The 20,027-nt window shown below is 42.1% G+C and overlaps 1 protein-coding gene across 1 annotated transcript in view; it reads left to right on the top strand.

Moving 5' to 3' along the window:
- Positions 1-20,027, top strand: part of SHROOM3 (shroom family member 3) — a 355,466-nt gene that overhangs the window by 248,934 nt on the left and 86,505 nt on the right. The window lies entirely within an intron of this gene.

Here is a 20,027-nt window from a genome sequence, read left to right as displayed (position 1 = left end):
AAAAAAAAAAAAAAAAAAAAAAAAAAAAAAACCACATACTTTCCCCCCATCTTATCTTCTGGTTTCTAGGCAAAAGCGCTAAAGTATGTGGAATAACACTCACATCCGGCTTGGAGTAGAACAGTTTCCTGAACACCTACGGGGAGAAAGTTGTGCTTAAAAGCAAATAAACTGGAAAGTCAAGAAAAATTTTCCTCTTGCTTGAATCTACTCGTGAAAGTCTAAAATAAAATGTGTGATTTGAGGCAAATGAAAGACATCTGAGAAAATTAAGTACTCTGAAGAGTTATCATGGTGGTTACTGGCTAGAATCCCTTTTAGAAGCACATTGTTTGTAGGTTTTTAAAGAATAAGAGGCCGGGCGCGGTGGCTCAAGCTTGTAATCCCAGCACTTTGGGAGGCCGAGACGGGCGGATCACGAGGTCGGGAGATCGAGACCATCCTGGCTAACACGGTGAAACCCCGTCTCTACTAAAAAATACAAAAAACTAGCCAGGCGAGGTGGCGGGCTCCTGTAGTCCCAGCTACTCCGGAGGCTGAGGCAGGAGAATGGCGTAAACCCGGGAGGCGGAGCTTGCAGTGAGCTGAGATCCGGCCACAGCACTCCAGCCTGGGCGACAGAGCCAGACTCCGTCTCAAAAAAAAAAAAAAAAAAAAAAAAAAAAAAAAAAAAAAAAAAAAGAATAAGAGAGGCGAATTAGATTTTTAAATCAATAATTTAAGTGAGACTGCCAAAAAAAGTAAACAGGAGCTACATTTAATTTCTGTTTTTCCTTTGAGAGCCAAGGAGGCCAGCACTTCAAGTCCAATGAAACTGCCAACTAGCTAATGGAAAATTTTTCTTTTCAAACATAAATATTAAGGTTTACAAGTAAGCATGAGGGTTTTTGTTTTTGTTTTTGTTTTTTTTCTTACATAGAGCACCAAATAAGACTTAGCCCCTTTTAGAAAATTTGTAGACATTCAATATCATATTGTCTGGACCTCAGTAGGAGTAAATCATCAAAGGAAGTCATTTGCATTTCAGGAACCCCAATTAGTTTTACCCTAGCAACTTTTCTTGCTTTTATCTCTTGAAGTTTCACTTTCATAGCACTTTGGGTTTTTTTTAAAGCAGTGTATGGCAATGTTGATGACATTTCAATATATGTAGTCAAGACTTCATATACCAAAGTGTTAAGAAGACAACTAAGTCAGTCGGATGGGTATTTTGATGCTATGAATAAAAGTAATCACAGGTCCTTTTTGAAAGGCCCAAAATTCGAATATGATGCAAAGACATGAAGTGCCAAATCAATGAGCAATTTTTTTAAAGTAATTTTAGTTTTCTTGTTGATGTTTTTTTCTTGTTATGAAGAAATCATTTTTGGTGTCTTTGATGATTCTCTTGGTCAGCGAAGCAGTTCTTAATAAATAAGTGATAAGTTTGTAGCAATGGAAAAACATGATGCTATCAGTCATTAAAACAGATTTCTATAAGTCATTTGTTCAACTTGCATGCCAATTTATGACAGTGTCACCTTTCTCTATTTCTAGTTCTCCTGTCTCCTTACTTATCACATAAGATTAGAGTCAGATACCTCAATCTAGTCTTAAAATCCCCCACCCACTGCCCTCCAGGCATGCTAGTGTCTTCCATCCCAGGTCTACTCTGGCCTAGTCTTTCTTCCTTTTCATCTCGTTATCTCCTACACTGTTTCCCTGACTCTTTTTCCCCACCCAGTCATCAGGCAGCTTCTCAGACAGGGAAGCAGTATTTGTTAAAATACAAATTACAAGCCAAGGATAGGAACTGCACCGAATTCCATGCCTAAATCTTCTATGCTTCCCCTTCCTCATACCTCCCCCAAGCCTTTACTTAACTTCATCTATGTCGTTAAAACATGAGTATTTTTCTAGAAGAAAAAAAAAAAAGCTTCCATTAGAACATATGGGATTATACCCCAGAAAAGATTTCAGTCCTTAAGTCTTGTGGTTTTTGGACATCATCAATTAAAATACTCACTTGTCTCAACAGAAAATAATATTCTCACTTCTGCTCAGGCACAGGTTAGGTTCTGAATGCCATCCAGCTCAGCCTGTCCACCCTGCACACACCACCTCCCCATGCTCACCAGGCACTTGCTCCTCAGTGACAAGGACCTACCAGTATTTGAATGCACTCCAGTTGAACCCATGCTGTTAAGGAGCTGTCACTCATGGAGTTTTACCTTTCAGGATTCTGGGCCATCAGTACTCATTGTCGCCTAGATCACATGTCTTTTTCAAAGAGTCAAATGCCCTTCACATACCAAGCACACTTCACCTTCTTCCAGAAGGTTGTTGCCACTAATAGGAGGTGGCAGCTGTTAGTAATTCACGTCAACCCTGTTGAGAGCTTCAAGGTTGAAAAGGAAACACACTTTCTCCAGCGCAAACAGCCAGAATCAGTTTCAAGCTGGTGAGGTTTTTTGTTGTTTGGATTGCAGCTTGACCTGTACCTTTTACAAGTGAATTTACAAAGTGGATTTTCTTCTCTGAAATTTTGCTTGGGGACCAAAATTTAAAAAAATATCACAAGTGAAAGACATTACCCTATTTCTCCCACATAATTATCACTCACCCCCATTCATGTTAAGTGCTGCCTGATTAATAAGAGCTAAAATTCAATAAGCACTTCCTTTATGGCAGAGACTGTCCTAAGTGCTTCATCTAAAGTATTACATCTAGAACTTCAGCAACTCTATGATTCAGATTCAATGTTTAGCTCTAATTTTATAGATGAGAAAGCTGCTTCATGGAGTAAGTGGTCAGCACAAGGTCACATCATAAGCACTGCAGCCAGGACTCAAATTTACGTATTCTGCTTCAGAGACTACACTTTTAATCATGATGCAATGCTGTTTCAACTGAAATGGGATTCCACCTTGGTGACAAAGTCATTACGATCAAAATCAATGAGCCCGGCACCTCCCACTCAATATCCTCAACATGCTGTCAGCATGGCGTCTTGAACAGTGCAGATCCGATCATGACACTGGTGTAAAAGTTTTAGTGATTTCTCTTTGCCTACAATATAAAGTCTAGATCTTGAAGATGGCCTAAAGGGCCATTATTTTTCATCATCTGCCTTTCCATCTATTATCAACTGCCACCTGCCCATGCCCTAGTGATGTTACTTGCAGTTCCACAATTGGCCTGTGCTGTTTGATGCTTTGAGATCTTCAAACTTTCTGCCCGGAACTATTCCTCCCCTCCTCTTAGTTAGCAAGTTCATGCACATCCTTCAGGACCTCTCCCAAACATGTCCTGCACATCCTTCCCTGACATAAATATCTTCTCCTCTGCTTGCTACCAACACATAGAACTATTTATCAAAATTATGATAGCCACTATTTTCAGCTGTCATGTGCCAGGCACAGTATTGAACACTTAGCATGTTTGCTAGGTACAAATAGTGAACCACAGACATAATTAAGTGAGAAATGTAACTGTTTCTTTAAAAAAAAAAACTGACCATAATTTCTATTTTGAGACCTCATTCAGCTGGAAGACAGAAACTTATATCAGCCAATTCAGGATCCCCTCTAGCTCCTGGGGTTGCAGCAAAGTTTTAAGAGGCTTAGGCAGAGTCTAGGGTGTGTGTGTGTGTGTGTGTGTGTGTGTCTGGATGAGATTGAACCTTTGGTATTCTTGTCACCATTCCCCATGCTAGTGTCTGGTTGGTGTCTGGTGTTGGGATGTTGGTATCTGCAGCCTTTTCAGATGGATTAGGAATCTGTGCCCTCTTGGCTTACCAGAAGCAGTTTGCCTCTCCTGAACCACTCTGGACTGGAAAGATTGGTGGAAGGCATGACACTCTCTCCAGCCCAGGCGCGCCACACAGTCATTTCTTTCTTTACCACTCTATGCTGGGCTCGCAGGGACTCTGGACTGAGCCAGTTCTCCGGAGTATTGCCTGGGACCACGGCCCACATCCTTTGTGCCCTCAACTCTCTCTGCCTCTCTGGAGCTTCCATCTTACCCCACGTAAGACTCCTAACTCCCCTCCACTTTCCCTCTGGCTCTCCTTGCCTTTCTTCTTCAGTCCTAGAAAGCTGTAACGTCTGCTGGGAAGAAAAACTGGCTCTAACTGAGTATTCTTGCACACCTTAAGTCTGGCGCCTGGATTCCTTTGTTCTATGAGTTCTGTTGTGTTCCCTTGTTTTTCTTTGGTCAGTGAATGACACTGACTGGGAAGAAAGATGAAGGTTACTGGAAAAATCAATGTTATGAGTAAGCAGTTAATATCTCACTCTTACCTTGCCCCCAGACACACACTCAATGATTATCCCGTGTTAATTTTTTTAAAAACCTTCTGTGGAAGATGTAATTACCATTTTCACAGAGGAAAAACTGAGGCTTAGTGAGATCAACTGACCTCACCCCCAGCAGGCAAGATCTTGAATTCAGTCCACACTTTTGACCACCACACTCCACCATCCTTAGCACATGGGACTGAAATCATTTCTTTAGATACCTGGGTTTTCCACCACACTGTGAGTTCCTTGAAGTTAGGGTTGGACTTCATCCATCTTGATATCCCTATCCCTGGCATATAACAGGTTCTTAGTAGGTGGCAGTTGAATTGAAATGGGTCAAGGAGAGAGAAAGGAAGATAAGAAGGAAAAAAAAAAAAAAGGAGAATGAGAAAATTCCCTTATCTTAAGCTATTTTGAAACTTCCTGAATGATACTCTGCCGGCTAAAATGTAAGTGGAATGAAAAGTTTGATGATTATCTAAGTCATGTCTAGCACTGAGCTCTCCTTATATTATGCTGTCAAATTATTCTAGGCAAAGAAATTAATTCCTTGTCTCCAGGAAAGAAAAAGGTGTAATGTGGTTGGTGACATAGCAATGACAAATGAGGAAAATGTGCATATGTGAGCAGTGACCAGTGTGGACAGTTTTTACCAGTCAATGCAGTAATAACTGATTTTTATTTACTTTTCTAGATAGTGCCATCCAAGATGCTGGTGGCATATAAATCTGATAACTTCTGGAATTTCACAGTTTTCCATTAAAATTTTATCTGAAAGCCCTTGTTTTACCATGTTACATAAAAGCCTCTGATAACAAATATCATATTTATCTGCCCATGAATGTAGGTGAAGGGTAGAAGTTTTAGGCTGTGACATGCCCAAGTTACAATCAAGGTAGTTTTGCCAACTAGTTTTTTTTTTTTCTTTTTCATAATCATCTATATGCATGTGTTTTATTTTTAAAAAATTTTTATTTGATGTTGTAACAGATAACTAGAACACAACATAAATGAAACCATAAAGTTAATCATTTCCCTGCCCCACCTTTCCCAGGTAACTTATATTAACAGCCTGGTGTGTGTTCTTCCTTGGGGTAATGTAACATTTGTGTTCTCGCACAAATTCTCGTTCATAGAAGTTTGCTTTTTCTCCTTATAGTGTTTCTCCTGACCTCCCTCGCTGCCTTTACCCTCCAGCGAATTTCCCTCATTCTTTCCCCCTCTCTCTTCCCCATTCCCCATTCCCCATTCCTCCTCCATCTCTTTTCTCTCTCTCTCTTTCTTTTTTTTTTCTTGAGGTGGAGTCCCCCTCTGTCGCCCAGACTAGAGTGCAGTGGTGCCATCTTGGCTCACTGCAAGCTCCGCCTCCCGGGTTCACGCCATTCTCCTGCCTCAGCCTCCAGAGTAGCTGGGACTACAGGCGCCCGCCACCACACCCGGCTAATTTTTTGTATTTTTAGTAGAGACGGGGTTTCACCGTGTTAGGATGGTCTCGATCTCCTGACCTCATGATCCGCCCTCCTCGGCCTCCCAAAGTGCTGGGATTACAGGCGTGAGCCACCGCACCCGGCCTTCTCTCTCTTTCTTCCCCTTCTCTGTTTTTCATTTTCTATCTTTTCTTCTTTCTTTCTCTGTTAGCCTTGGAGGACCCAGGCTCTTGGGAAATTGCCTTTACCCTCAAGGTGCGACAGTTCAGTCGAGTTTTGACTCTGAACATTTTTCTTGGGTTGTCTTATGCCTCAGCATAAGAAAGGAATAGAAACGGGTAGGCAGAAAGTAAAATATTCAGTTAATCAAAATTAACTTATTTGATGGAACTACTTTAGAACCCAGGATGCTTTTTAAAATTATTAAAATGTTTATTTTACAAATGTAATTCAAAGAGTAAATCATAGTTCTTGTTTTTAAAAAATCCTCAAAGTCTATAGAAGTGTTTAAAACAAATGATAAATTTTTATTTATCACCCAGAATTCTTTTCCCTGCAATGCCACAATAGTTTAGCATTTCCTTCATGAAGTTTTTCTGGATATTTATAAAACGTGTAACAAATATTGTACGTACTGGTGGATGTAGACAGCAAATGGGAAGCTTTTTCACTAGATAATGTGGACATCTCTCCGTGTCAGCACATATAGGACCCCCCTCTTTCACTTTAAGTGCTGCATAATATCCTTTGCAATGAATGTACCATTTTCTACATGAACATTTAGGTTGCTTCCAATTTACATGATGCATTTCCAGTCTTTCAACCAAGACTTCCCCAAAAGAATGCTGTCAATTCTTGTCTCCTTTATGACTTGGGGCTGCTGACCTGAGTGACTGTTATTTAACCAGTGACCACCATCGCCTTGACAGGGTCCTTTGTGTCCCGTATCTCCACGAGGACAAGAACTTGCTGGCTACCTTCACCCTCTGAGGCTATCCCTGTAGGCCTCATTCTGCTAGTATTGTTGCTATGTTTTTTCCTAACCTTTTTGCCTCTGTTTAAACCTATACAGGTTTGATACAGGCTCCATGCACATTGTAGTTGACTGCTGTGCTAACATACTTTGGTAGTGGCATAGATAGTGAATAACTCGCACCTACCTAGTCCTCCTCTCTCTTTTCTTTGGGTTCTCACCTGTGCAAGATCCTATGTAGCTTTCGGGATAACAGCCAGGATGCATTAAGACCTTTACTTGGGACCCTAGTCCTGGAGCTATAAAGAACTACAGAAAACCTGGAGGTGCTTTGGTCGCTGTGAAATAGCTGCCAACCAAAGAGACTTTATCCAGAGAGAGGGTGAGGCAGGTATCAGCTCAGAGGATCTGGGGGCTCACTGGCCTATTTAAGGGAAAAGACTGTGATAGACATGTTAAAAGGCATTTGAAAAGACAAAGTAACTCTGAGACGCTGAAAGAAATTCTGGTTTTCCTCCTTCATGTTCACTACATGAAATAGATCATTTCTAAGGGGTTGGCGTGGCCTTGAATGCATTTCCCTAAAGTTTCCATTTTAACATCTTATCCTAGGACACCTAGGATGGTTGTTCACTTGTTTTTCATTTTGTTGTGAGTGGTTCCAAAAAAATCAAAATATTTATTAAAGTGAATATTATGCTAGAAGTTATATATTGTTCACACTAAACCCCAACACCCATTTGAGAAAGCAGCACATCATTTGTTCCTCCTAATATTTTCTCTCCTAAGCAAACAATCTATATTTCAAGTGTGTTCTTTCTTTGTAGTGTGTTGTTTATATTGGTCATTAAATAGTTCCTAAAACTGACTTTCAACTTATACATAGACATTGTTTCTCTAAGGTGTCAACATTGAAAAGAACAGTATAGAGCAGGGGTGTCCAATCTTTTGGCTTCCCTGGGACACACTGGAGAAGAAGAACTGTCTTGGGCCACACCTAAAATACACTAACACTAATGATAGGTGATGAGCTAAAAAACAAAAAAAAAAATCACAAAAAAATCTCATAATGTTTTAAGAAAGTTCATGAATTTGTTTAAGACCACATTGAAAGACATCCTGGGCCACATGCGGCCTGCAAGCTGAGGACTGGGCAAGCTTGGTATAGATGAACCAGGGAATTTATTGTATGACTGTGGCAAGAAAGAGTTAATAATTATTTAGCAAAGATTCTTACATTTCAAATAATTGTTTTTCACATCAAAACTTTAGTTGGAATAATAGAAGGAATGTCAAAATGAATTGGTAAGAAATAATGGTAATCTATTTCTAAGTAAAATTTAGTAATATTTTCAAGTATAGGCTGGGCGCAGTGGCTCACGCCTGTAATCCCAGCACTTTGGGAGGCTGACATGGGCGGATCACTTGAGGTCAGGACTTCAAGACCAGCCTGGCCAACATGGTGAAACCCATCTCTACTAAAAATACAAAAATTAGCCAGGCCTTGTGGTGTGCACCTATAATCCCAACTACTTGGGAGGCAGGAGAATTGCTTGAACCAGGGAGGCAGAGGTTGCAGTGAGCTGAGATCGCACCACTGCACTCCAGCCTGGGTGACAGAGCGAGACTCCATCTCAATATAAAATAAAATAAAGTACAGAAGTAATCATAGACTTTTTTTTTTTTTTGAGACGGAGTATCACTCTGTCGCCCAGGCTGGAATGCAGTGGCGGGATCTCAGCTCACTGCAAGCTCCGCCTCCTGGGTTCATGCCATTCTCCTGCCTCAGCCTCCCGAATAGCTGGGACTACAGGCACCCGCCACCTCGCCCAGCTAGGGTTTTTTTTGTATTTTTTAGTAGAGGCGGGGTTTCACCGTGTTAGCCAGGATGGTCTGGATCTCCTGACCTCGTGATCCGCCTGTCTCGGCCTCCCAAAGTAGTGCAGTGACACGACCCTAGCTCACTGCAGCTTCAAACTCCTAGGCACAAACGATCCTCCTGCCTCAGCCTCCCTATCATTAATAGCTAGGACCACAGGTGATGCCACCACGCCTGGCTAATTTTTTTATTTTTATTTTTTGTAGAGATGGCGTCTCCCTATGTTGCCCAGACTGGTCTTGAGCGATCCTCCCACCTCAGCCTCCCAAAGTTCTGGGATTATAGGCATGAGCCCAGCCTCATAGACTATTTCTAAGTGAAATTTAGTTGAACATTTTAAAGTATAACAAATGTTACAAAGCCAAATTGCCATAATATATAAAAAAAGTTAAACTTGTGAATAAATTCAGAACCCAAATAATGTATGATTTCTAGATGTAGTCTTTTTAAATATACAATTAATTAAATGTATTAGACAAATTGAAAATGTATTAGACTTTAAATTAAGATGAAATAATTCAAAGAATAAGTGCTGAATCTAGAATTTAGAGATGTATGACAGTCATCTGAAATTTCTAGAGCTTTTTGTCTGAAAAAGATACTCATTCTCACAGGTCCCTCCTAAGTAATCAACTGTAGTAAAAAAACAAACTTCTAAATATCTATATGTATAAGTATGAATCAGACCCTTCTGAATATACTAGATCCTCAATAAGCATACTCTAATTTGTTCTGATTTTAAGTATTTTTTGCAGGTTATTATATTTATCTTACACTGACATTTGGATTGGTAGGTTGAAATGTTTAAGAGAGGAGGGAGGAAACTGACTTGGCATAAATGCACACAGTGCTGTTCTGGCTGCCAGTGCTGTGGGTTCTGTCACTAACTCCCTGTTTTTGACTCAGGACCACCTGCGGTACCTTGCACACCTCATTCTGGTGTACCTCTGTGCAGGTGGGTGCTGTGCTGCTCTACCATGTTGGGAACTTATTCCAGTCTCTCTAGTCTTTCCTTCCCACAACACACTCCAGCACCAGAGGTGGCTTTGGGGAAGGAAAGGGAGCAAAAAAATGGTAGCCTATTTAAAAATGTCTTTTGAAAAGTGTAAATTTTAATGGCATGTGAATCATCTGTCCATTAAAATGTTTAAAATAAAACCTTTCAAACAAAAGAAAAATACAAATTACAAGTTCCAGACTGGCCATGTATACCCTTTCTAAGACAGGCTGTGCACTTTTTTCCTATGTGTAACTTTCTCACAAAATATTTTAGCATTTTTAAAGCTATATTTCTTCATTAATATACTCCATTTTAATAAAAAGTAAAATGCTTTGGATTCTAATGTGATGCATTATTTCTGAAAGCAGTCTTAATACAGGAACTAAAGGACAGTGTGATTTTACAGAGAACATCTTTAATAGTGGCTGGGAGTTTACACATACACATACTTGATATGTGTAACTATTTCAGGTCATTCTTTCGTTTTGTGAAGGAAGGGACAGACCACTTTGCAGGAGAACTGAGGCACCAGTTGAGGAAACTAACCCCCAGCTCATGCAGAGAGACATTAGCATACTTTTGTATTGTTGCTGAAATTTCTTCATGTCTTACTTTTGATCCCATGAGACAAGTTGGTTGTTTCCATCTAAAAATATCAGATGATGCCTCTATATTGCAGATACAAGTTAAAAGTGTTTTTCCAGAATCTATGTTACGAAGGAAGCCCAGGGACCTCTGGTCATAGTGATGAATTTCACTGGTGTAACATCCATGCTGTGTGGGAGGTGAGATTTAGACCCAAAGTGTGTTTTTAATCACCAGTTTACAGTGATGTTTCACACAGAAGTAGAGGGATCTGTTCCACCCTTATGAGATTTCACCTGACCCAGAGCACTTAGAAAACAAGATAAAGCAGCAGCAGGAGAGGAGGCCTTATCTCTTCTGCCCACAGAGCTCCTGGCTGTATTCTCCAGCTAATACTTCTTATTCCCCCCCACACACGCAGTGGCAGCGGCAATGTGCGTTATAAACTGCAGGGGCTATTTTTTCAAAGCTTAAGTTCTGGACACCACCTCCCTCTCCCCCAAACAAGATTCCCACAGGACATAAGGACACAGAACAAACCATGTTAACCTCTCTGCTTCCAATGCCTAGCAACAATGTTTGTGGTAACCCTATGACTGCGTGACAGGTGTGTATGTGTTGATACCTGCTTGTGATACCATAGGTAAAACAAAATACGGTTTTAAGGAGGATAATACTTTATGGCGGGGAGGAGCCTGTCCATGAAGGTTTCAGTAAAGAGGTTATTCAGCGGTTACTGTGGCTGCTAATGCTTCTGCATTCTGCCAGGATATAAGAGCACAGACAAGTAAAGGCAAATGTGGTATCAGCTGTTTGGTAAGGGAGGTTTCTATTTCCTACCTAGTAAGGCCTTCTCTGTGTCCATATGTATATTTATTACCTTAAATATAGAACCTGGACATTTAACAACAGGGATTCTGCTTGAATTAGAATAAAGCCAATTTCAAACCTTACTGTTACTTTCATCTCTGAAGATGACACGTGAGAGCAATTAAGAGAGGACTCTGAGGGGAAAAAGTTCCTACCTCCGTTGAAAGAGGCTGGAAGAACCTTTGAAGAAAGATGAAACTTAAACTAGCACCATCCCTTCCTTTAGAATATTAACTGGACGCCTATATCATAAATGCAAAATAAATGCAAATGGATTTTCTAAAATTCCAAAGTTTGCAAAGCTGAATCAAAAATCCCTTGAAATTACAGTCATGAAGACCGAAAGAATCACGTCTCTTGTCTAATCAGAGACGGTGCTTATGGAAACAAAAACAGGCCGGTAAGGGAGGCTTCAGCGGCATTCACCACCACCTGCATCTCTGTTGTGACTTACACTGAGAAGAGGGCATGCTGAGAAAAAGGATGGCTATTTTCCTTGTAATGCGAGCTTTTTTTTTTTTTTTTAGCTGTGAACTTTTTACCTTGCTTCATTCATGCTTCATTTGATCAATTACTAACTGTATAGCCTCTGAAAAGCGAGCGCGGGCTTCTTAAAGTTGGTATTTTGCTTTTGGATTCCTCTGCATTTTACAATGGGGGGAGGGTAATTAAGGCACCTTTCTGATTGAATGGGCAGAGGGACTGAGCGTGTGTGCTTCGGTCCCCTTAATACCGCAAGGACCCGAGGACCGCGGAGGGGCGAGTGGAGCGCGACGCTTCCACCCCAGAATCCGTTTTCAAACCTTAGGGAGCCTTCTTTGCCATTGAAATGCAAATCCGGTCCTGAGCTCCCGGGCCAATCCGGGAGGCTTCCTGTGGGATTACCTGGTGGCGAGCGAGCGCCGAGCCAGCGCGGAGCCAGCGCGGCTCCTCGGGAGCTGCGGGTGCTGGGTGGACTGCACGGACCCGGGAGGGACGCGAGGTGGGCGAGCGCCCCGCATCCTCGGGGCCCCGCGCGGGATCAGCGTCCTCCAGCCGCGCTCCCCCAGCCCGCCGTGCAGCCATAGCCCGGGCGCGGTGGCGCGGGGCGCGGCTGGGCCGCCCATTGTTGAGCGCCTTGGGCCCCGCCGGCGATGCCCGGCGCCGCCTCCTTGGAGCGGCGGCGAGGTTTGAACTTGGCGTCGGCCTGGAGCCCCGAGCAGTCCGGGGGCGGCGGCCGCGAGGCGAGTGGCGATGGTGAGTGCGGAGGGCGGCGGGGCACGGAGTGGGAGGCGGGGGCCGGCCGGCTGCTTTCTGGAGCGCGTCTATTTCGGGCTCTGCGGCGACTCTGGAAAGCCCTGTCTCGAGGAAGGCTCCCAGGGGCTTTCACGGCCAGCACCCCGGCTGATGGGGGCAGGTGGCGTGCTCCGAGGGTCTCCTGACACTCCTAGGCCTTGGCTTTTTATTAGAGAGGCAGTAGCTGCCACTCCAAGAGGAAAATAATTGTTGATTATTGACAGCATGAAAACTTTTTGGAAGAAATGATCTGTGAAATATTTTAATTTTGATAAATTGCTTCCCACCAGGGCCCCTGCTGTGTTGAGAACGCCTTGCCTTTCTTAATTTTACTGGATTTGTTTCTGTAGGAAAGGCTCCTGAAGTGCGTTGAGGGGCACGCCTACCCCCAACCCCCACTTGCTCCAGATCTTAAGACAGTTACTTAAATAGTGTGTTCCTTGTCCTGCAGCAACACTTAAATCATGAAAATGAAATTATACCTGACGGCGGCTTTACTCCGAATTGCCAGAGGAATAAAACTTTTGCTGGTGGGACAGGGGAGTGGTTACAAAATTTCAACACCTGGAGCACGCTCTGGGGGTGGGATATATTTCTCTTCCTCTAAGATGTATTTTGGCATTACCTTTTTCCCCTCTCCCTTTAAATAGTAGTGTTATTGTGGCACACTGTGTGCACGGGAGCTTCTGCACTGGGAGCAAATGGGTGCCCTGCATGCGGGTCATCTCCATGGAGAGATTGCTGTGATATCGGGGGTGCAACAGGAAGTCCTAGCACAGAGGCTTCTAGAGAGAGTTCTGTGCGTTTTCTGTTTTTAATTAGTTGTTTTAAAGCCTAGTTAAATGTCCATTTCCAGTTAAAAGCACCCTGGTCAGATATATGGCTACATCTTTCCCCCAAATAATTTCACCAGAAGTTGGTTTACATTTTAAATTTATTTTGATGGTTATCTTTTTTTTCCAATTATAAAAATATTACACAATCGTTGCAGAAAAGGTGTAATATACAGAGAAAGAAGTAAACTGTTATAACAACATGTATGTTTTGTTTGCTAAGACCTAGTTTTTCACAGAATCCTAGTCATTTGAAAACTTTTCAGCTATGGACTTTTTTTTTTTCCTCCATTGCTAACAATCCTGGGTTAGGAACTAAAGCTAGGAATTGACAAGGAAATAAACTTACTTTAAAAAAAATGTTATAACCAACAATAACTTATTCACATTGCCCATGAGTTGGAACAGAATTTATTGTGGCAATTTCTCTTGAATCAACTTCCTACATCTGTTCCTGGCAAATGGTTTCTGTTTGTACAGCCTATTTTGTAAATACATCTCTCTACCATTAAGGCGAGGTGCCCAAACACATACCCCTTTCCAGTGCTTGTAGCTTGGCTCGTATAGTTAATATGTTTATTGGCTTCTGCATCACAACTACCTCACCATACATTTGATAAAACCCTGGAGAAGGTTACCAAGGGATGTTGTAGAGAATTCACTTCCCTGGAGATTTTAAGAAAAGGATAAACATCCATCTGCCTAGGATGGCTTCAGAGCAGTACTGTCTGGATAAAGGAAGACTAGGTCACCACTCTGAACCTCAAAATTGAGGAATTTGTTTAGAATTCCTCAATTTTGACCTAGGACCAGGTCCTCTGTGACCTGGGACCAAAGCAAATTAAGGTTGCCAAAAGTACCTGAGCCCAGTAGGAGGTAAAGCCTTGTTTTGATTTATGTGAAACAAAGGTCTTTCTTTGGTAACAGATATGTTAAATTATTCTTAGGAGTTACCAATCCTTTTCTATTATGCATAGAAAATCAACAATGATTTAACTGCTTTCTAGGAAGGTATAGGTGAATTACAGTATCAATTCTGTGATTTTAAGGTAAATGAACTGATTCATGGGAATTAAAAGTTTTGCCTAAAAGGTGGGCAGGGTGTGTGTGAGGAGTGTGCCTGAGCTTTCTCCACTGTTAACCTAGTGTTATTTTTGGAATCCTGTCTTATATGTTAAATCTGGTTACATTTTTAAAACATCAACATTCTACTGTCTCTTCAGTGTTTATTCTTGCTTTCCCTTTTCATGCAGAACCCTGAGAGCCCTTTGACCAAAATCAGTTATTCTTGTAAGGTCTGTTCGAGGATGTTTCCCTGGAGTCCAGCAGTGCTGAGGTTTTGCTGGTGACTTCCAGAAGGTCAGGATTTCATGGGTTGCCGCTTCTTCTGACCTTCTATTTGACAGAAGTATCCTGTAATTCTAACCACCGTATGACCTCAATTGCCTTGACACCTTCCTCCCCTTCTGTAGTATCACTTGAACAGGAACTGTTTCCTCCTGCAGGATCACTGAGAGGGGTTCACTTTCTATGGAAGGTCATGTCAGAAAGAAGATTGGGAGATAGAGCCTGGTGGCTGGGCAGCCTTCACCTGCCTGAATGAGCAATGCCTACATTTCACAGCCTTCAGCTTGTGAGATTTCTTCATGCATGTCAGAAACTAGTTTTTTAATGCTGTTGTAACACCCAAAGAAGGAACAGGAGCATGAACAATGGTCATTCATTTATTCAACAATCGTTTACTGTGTGGGAGGCATCCCAGGAACTGGCGATGGGTTCCCTGCCCTCAGGAACTCGTCTTATAAGAGGCAAAATGAAACATGTTTTTTTTTTTTTTTTTTTTTTCTTGAGACGGAGTCTCGCTCTGTCGCCCAGGCTGGAGTGCAGTGGCCGGATCTCAGCTCACTGCAAGCTCCGCCTCCCGGGTTTGCGCCATTCTCCTGCCTCAACCTCCCGAGTAGCTGGGACTACAGGCGCCCGCCACCTCGCCCGGCTAGTTTTTTGTATTTTTTAGTAGAGACAGGGTTTCACTGTGTTAGCCAGGATGGTCTCGATCTGCTGACCTCGTGATCCGCCCGTCTCGGCCTCCCAAAGTGCTGGGATTACAGGCTTGAGCCACCGCGCCCGGCCGAAACATGTTAATAAGCTAGTGCCATTCTGAAGGTGTAGAGTACAGGGGATAAAGAAATTAAGTTTGTTGTAAAGTTAAACATACACCATCCTATGACCCAACATTTCCACGCCTAGGTATTTACCCAAGATAGGTGAAAACAAATGTCCACAAATGACTTGTACAGAATGTTCAGAGTAACCTTATTTATAATGACCAATACCTGGAAACAACCCTACATCCATCAACAGGAAAATGGGTAAAGAAACAGTGGCACATCCATACAATGGAATACCACTCAGCAATCAATGGGAGTGAACTCTTGATACAAAAACCTGGATGAGTCTCAAGAGCGTGTTAACTGAAAGAAGCCAGATACAAAATAATAATAAGCAGTTCTATTCATGAAGTGCTAGAACAGGCAAAACTAATCTGTAACAGAAGTCAGTGGTTGCCAGTGGGTAGGGATTGACTAGAAAGAGATAAGAAGGGATTTTCTGGAATGATGGAAATGTTTCATGTTTTGTTTTTCGTGATGGTTTCATAGGTATACACAATTATCCGCCCCCATCGAACTGAACACCTAAGACCTGTGCATTTTATTGTATGCAAAGCATTACCTGAATTAGAAGAAAAAGTTAGGTTCTAGAGTTAGACAAGAGTACACATCCCACATCTGCTTCTAGGCATATATTACCCTGGACAAGATAAATGCCTCTGAGCTGCAAGACATTGGACAATAATAGAACATCTTCATAGGGTTGTTGCAAAGATTGAGTTAATGACTGAAGGTACTTAGCTTAGTAAGAACTCAATAAATGTCAGCTACTATTTGCAGGCACTGTGATAAATATGTGATTTTGGAGTTGATGATAAAGTATTTACACTTTTGTGAAAGCCATATCATTTAAGATTATCAAGGATCTTATATTTACTGGTATCCTTACCATTATTACTATACATACCTCCATTTTGATAAGGCTTTTTTTTTTTTTTTTTTTTTTTTGAGATGGAGTCTTGCTCTGTCGCCCAGGCTAGAGTGCAGTGGCGCAATCTTGGCTCACTGCAACCTCCACCTTGCGGGTTCAAGTGATTCTCCTGCCTCAGCCTCCCAAGTAGCTGGGACTGCAGGCGCATGCCACTACACCCTGCTAATTTTTTTTGTATTTTTAGTAGAGATGGGGTTTCACCATGTTGGCCAGGATGGTCTCAATCTCTTGACCTCGTGATCCGCCTGCCCCAGCCTCCCAAAGTGCTGGGATTACAGGTGTGAGCCACTGCACCTGGCCCTTGATGAGTCATTTTTGAAGGTTGTGGGGATTTTAAATGTGAAGTTCCTGTGTACATGATCAAAATACTACTGGGGTTTGGTTTTGCCAGCAGAAGTAAACTCCAAAGAGGAACTACCGACTAGGCAAACTCCTTTTTTTTTTTTTTTTTCCTGTGGACTGATTTAATGATGATTGTCGAAGCTGAGCCCACAGATGAGGCTCACATCTTCTGGGAATCCAAGTGAAAGGTTAACATACTATATTCTCTTCCCAAAGATGTAGGTAGGAAAAAAAAAGAAAAACTCAATCTCTCTATCAAAAGTAATGTCATGCTTTTTTAAAAAAGGGACAAATTATATAACTTGAATTTTCAGTAAAATGCTTTGGACAGAGTGGTAAATTTATAATAGTTTATTTAATCTATTAAGCTTCAATGATTTAATTTAAGTTCAACAAAGCATTTGGGAAAGATGTTATATATTTTGCCAACTCCAAGTGAGGCATTTTGTTGTTGGGTTGGTTTAATTCATTCAGTAAACATTTGTCAAACATTTACTGAGAACGCATTAGCCTCTGGGAATTCAATGATGAATAATAAGACATTGTACCCTCGAGGGTTCATAGACACTCCAGCCACAAGTGTGAATGTGTACACATTTCTTTTGGAATTTTTCTCAGAGCAGAGAGGTCTGTCTCGGGCTAGTCTTTTTGTTTGTTTTTTTGTGTTTTGTTGTTTGTTTTAAAAGCCTCCTGCTTACAGTGGAGGTTTAAAATCCTGGTTCCTTTTAATTGATGTTACTTTCTTAAACATTAGTGTTTCTCATTAGGGCTTCCCTTGTTATTCCTTAGTAAAAATAGCAAAAACAAAATGTTCTTATATAAAGGCAGTTGAGTACAGTGGAAAGGTCAGAGACTGTGCAAGCAGAATGACCTACGTTTGAATCTGAGCTCTGCTACCCTAGTAATTTGGAGAGTCCTTTAAGCCACTGTTTCCTCATCTGCAAAATGGTGATAATAATACCTTAAGAGAGGTATTAATATTTATTAGGTTAAGGCTGTTGTAAGGATTAAGTGACAGAATATATGTAAATATAACTAGGCTGGCACCTGATAGGTGTTAATTCCTAACATTTATTGAGTACTTACTAGGAGTCAAGCACTGTCTAATACTTTTTGTGTTGACTGATTTTACCTTCCTCACACTCCTATGAGGCAGGCACTATTACTATCCCTTTTTAAAGGTGAGGAAACCAAAGTCACAGGTTAAATAACTTGCTGAGGGTATGAAGGTGCCAGGGTTAGTACCCAATACCATCCTGTCTTAATCCTGGATGAGGTCCATAATAGATGTCAACTATCCCTTTTAGATATGATCAATTAATGGATGAGGTCCATAATAGATGTCAACTATCTTTCCCTTTTAGATATGATTGTTTTATAACAATAAGTGGAACTAATTAGTGCCCTGCTTATGGCTGCATGCAGATTAATACTGGTGGTGGGGGATGGTTGACTCCTTGAATATGTTCTTAAATGGTTAATGGGTCTACCACCTTTGGGGGTTTGTGGGATGCTTGTTGGAAAGGCTGTAACGAACATGTATTTTCTCTTCCCAGCCCCTCACAAGTTCACCTGTCAAGTTGCCCACTCTGACACTATCCTTCACTCCTTACCCTCAATGACTCCGATTAGGAAGTCAGTCGATTTATTTGTGAACAAAAAATTGGAGTATCATGGCTGCCTGTTAGAATTTGACCTATGCTTTGTGAGGTTTACGTAGGGATTGACATAAATGCAATATTTTCTTGGTCTCCAAAAAAAATAGCAAGGTAAGAAATGTGCCCCAGAGCACTGTTACAGTAAGAAGAAAAGTCTACCATTGATCCTGGATGTTTCATATTTCCTGTTTCCATTGGCATTTTCTCAACTCTCAGATTCTGGAGAACCTTGAGCTAAAACTTTAAATAAAAATAAGTTCCAAGTGGTAGGTTGAAAATCCTACTGATTTAATGAAGACGAAGTCACCTTGACCAATTCATTAAAGTAATGTGTGGATGCCCAGGAGAAAAGGTAGTTAAATAAATATGGATCCTAGTACCTGTTCCTATGTGAGCCTTTTCACTTAATTTCTCCCCCAAAGTCCTGAGTGTTGTGCACGATACTCTGGATTATTGGTCCTGACATCAGGGCCTCTCCACTGCAGTGTGGGGTTAGCTAGGCAGCCAGAATCTCTGGACCATTTCCTCAGCCACTCAAGTGGTGCCACGTTGGTCTATTTCCAGACCCATCGAAGAAGCCCCTCAGCATGCAGAGACCTTTGGACTGAAACCAGATGGTGCAGAAAGAAGCCCCTAAGCAAAGTGTTGCTTGCAGCCCTGTATCAGAAGGAGTGCCACTGTGTACCAATTCTGTCCATCCAAATGAGCTATATTATTTCAGGGCAAAATGACTGGGAAATGAAAGTATTAGGACTCTGCTCTCTGATGGGGAAAAAATAAACTGGAAGAAGAACCTACAAGGATCTTAGCTGTCTGCTTGTCCCTGACACTCTTGAGGCCTTGTGCCAGGCTGCTTTGCTGTGCAAAAGCTCCACTTCAGTCTTTTAGTCTGACTCACAATAGATGCACATGGTTGAAGTTAGGAGAATTGCAGGACTGTCACTTGAAGTCCCTCTCAGCCTCTTCACCATCGCCTCCAGCCTCTTTCCCTCTAACATTAAGCCCTTTGTGTTGGTTCCCATGGTTACCTCCTCACTACTGGCAGCTGGAATGTGATAGTGAGAGGAGGCTGCCTCCCCTACTGAGCCAGGTCTGGCTGGGGCGGAGGCCATTGATCCGCAGCTGGATTCGTGAAATGGGGTCACAGTCCAGTACCTTCTCTTTGTCATGGGTTCTGTACCTTTCCCAGGCTTGACATATCAGGGTTGCAGTGGGAGGGGACGTGGTGGGTGATGGACTGCTCACAGGGCATATCCTGCCATAGGCTGGCCTGGCCTGGCCTGGCTATCCCTGACTTGCCAAACTCCTCCCTGAGGTCACCCTTCCCTGTGTGAATGCCCATTCAGGGGGAAGGGGCTGCTCTGCCTGGTCAGATAAAAATGATCACTCACTTCCCTACCTGCTTTCTGCTCAGATTCTGTTCCCATTACCATCTATTCTTAAGTTAGTCAACATGAACAAGGGCGGGCTCCAGTCTGGAAAGAATTTGCACCAAAGGCATGTTTTCACATCCAGCTTGGAAGACCAGGCAGGCTCTGGGAACTGGGGGATAGCATAGGGATTCAAGGTTCAAGACGAGAGCAAAACTAGCTGAGAGGTTTTTGTTGTTGTTGTTTTTGTAAGAGACAGGGTCTTGTTCTGTTGCCCAAGTGGGGTGCGGTGGTGCAATCATATCTCACTGCAACCTCGAACTCCTGGGCTCAAACAATCCTCCCACCTCAGCTTCCTGAGTAGCTAGGACCACAGGCACATGGCACCACACCCAGCTAATTATTATTATTATTTTTTGTAAGAGATGAAGTCTCC

Source organism: Theropithecus gelada, chromosome 5 (genome assembly GCF_003255815.1).
Source record: "Theropithecus gelada isolate Dixy chromosome 5, Tgel_1.0, whole genome shotgun sequence".
NCBI lineage: Eukaryota > Metazoa > Chordata > Mammalia > Primates > Cercopithecidae > Theropithecus > Theropithecus gelada.
Note: the sequence above shows the minus strand (reverse complement) of the source record. Positions and strands in the feature narration are given on the sequence as shown.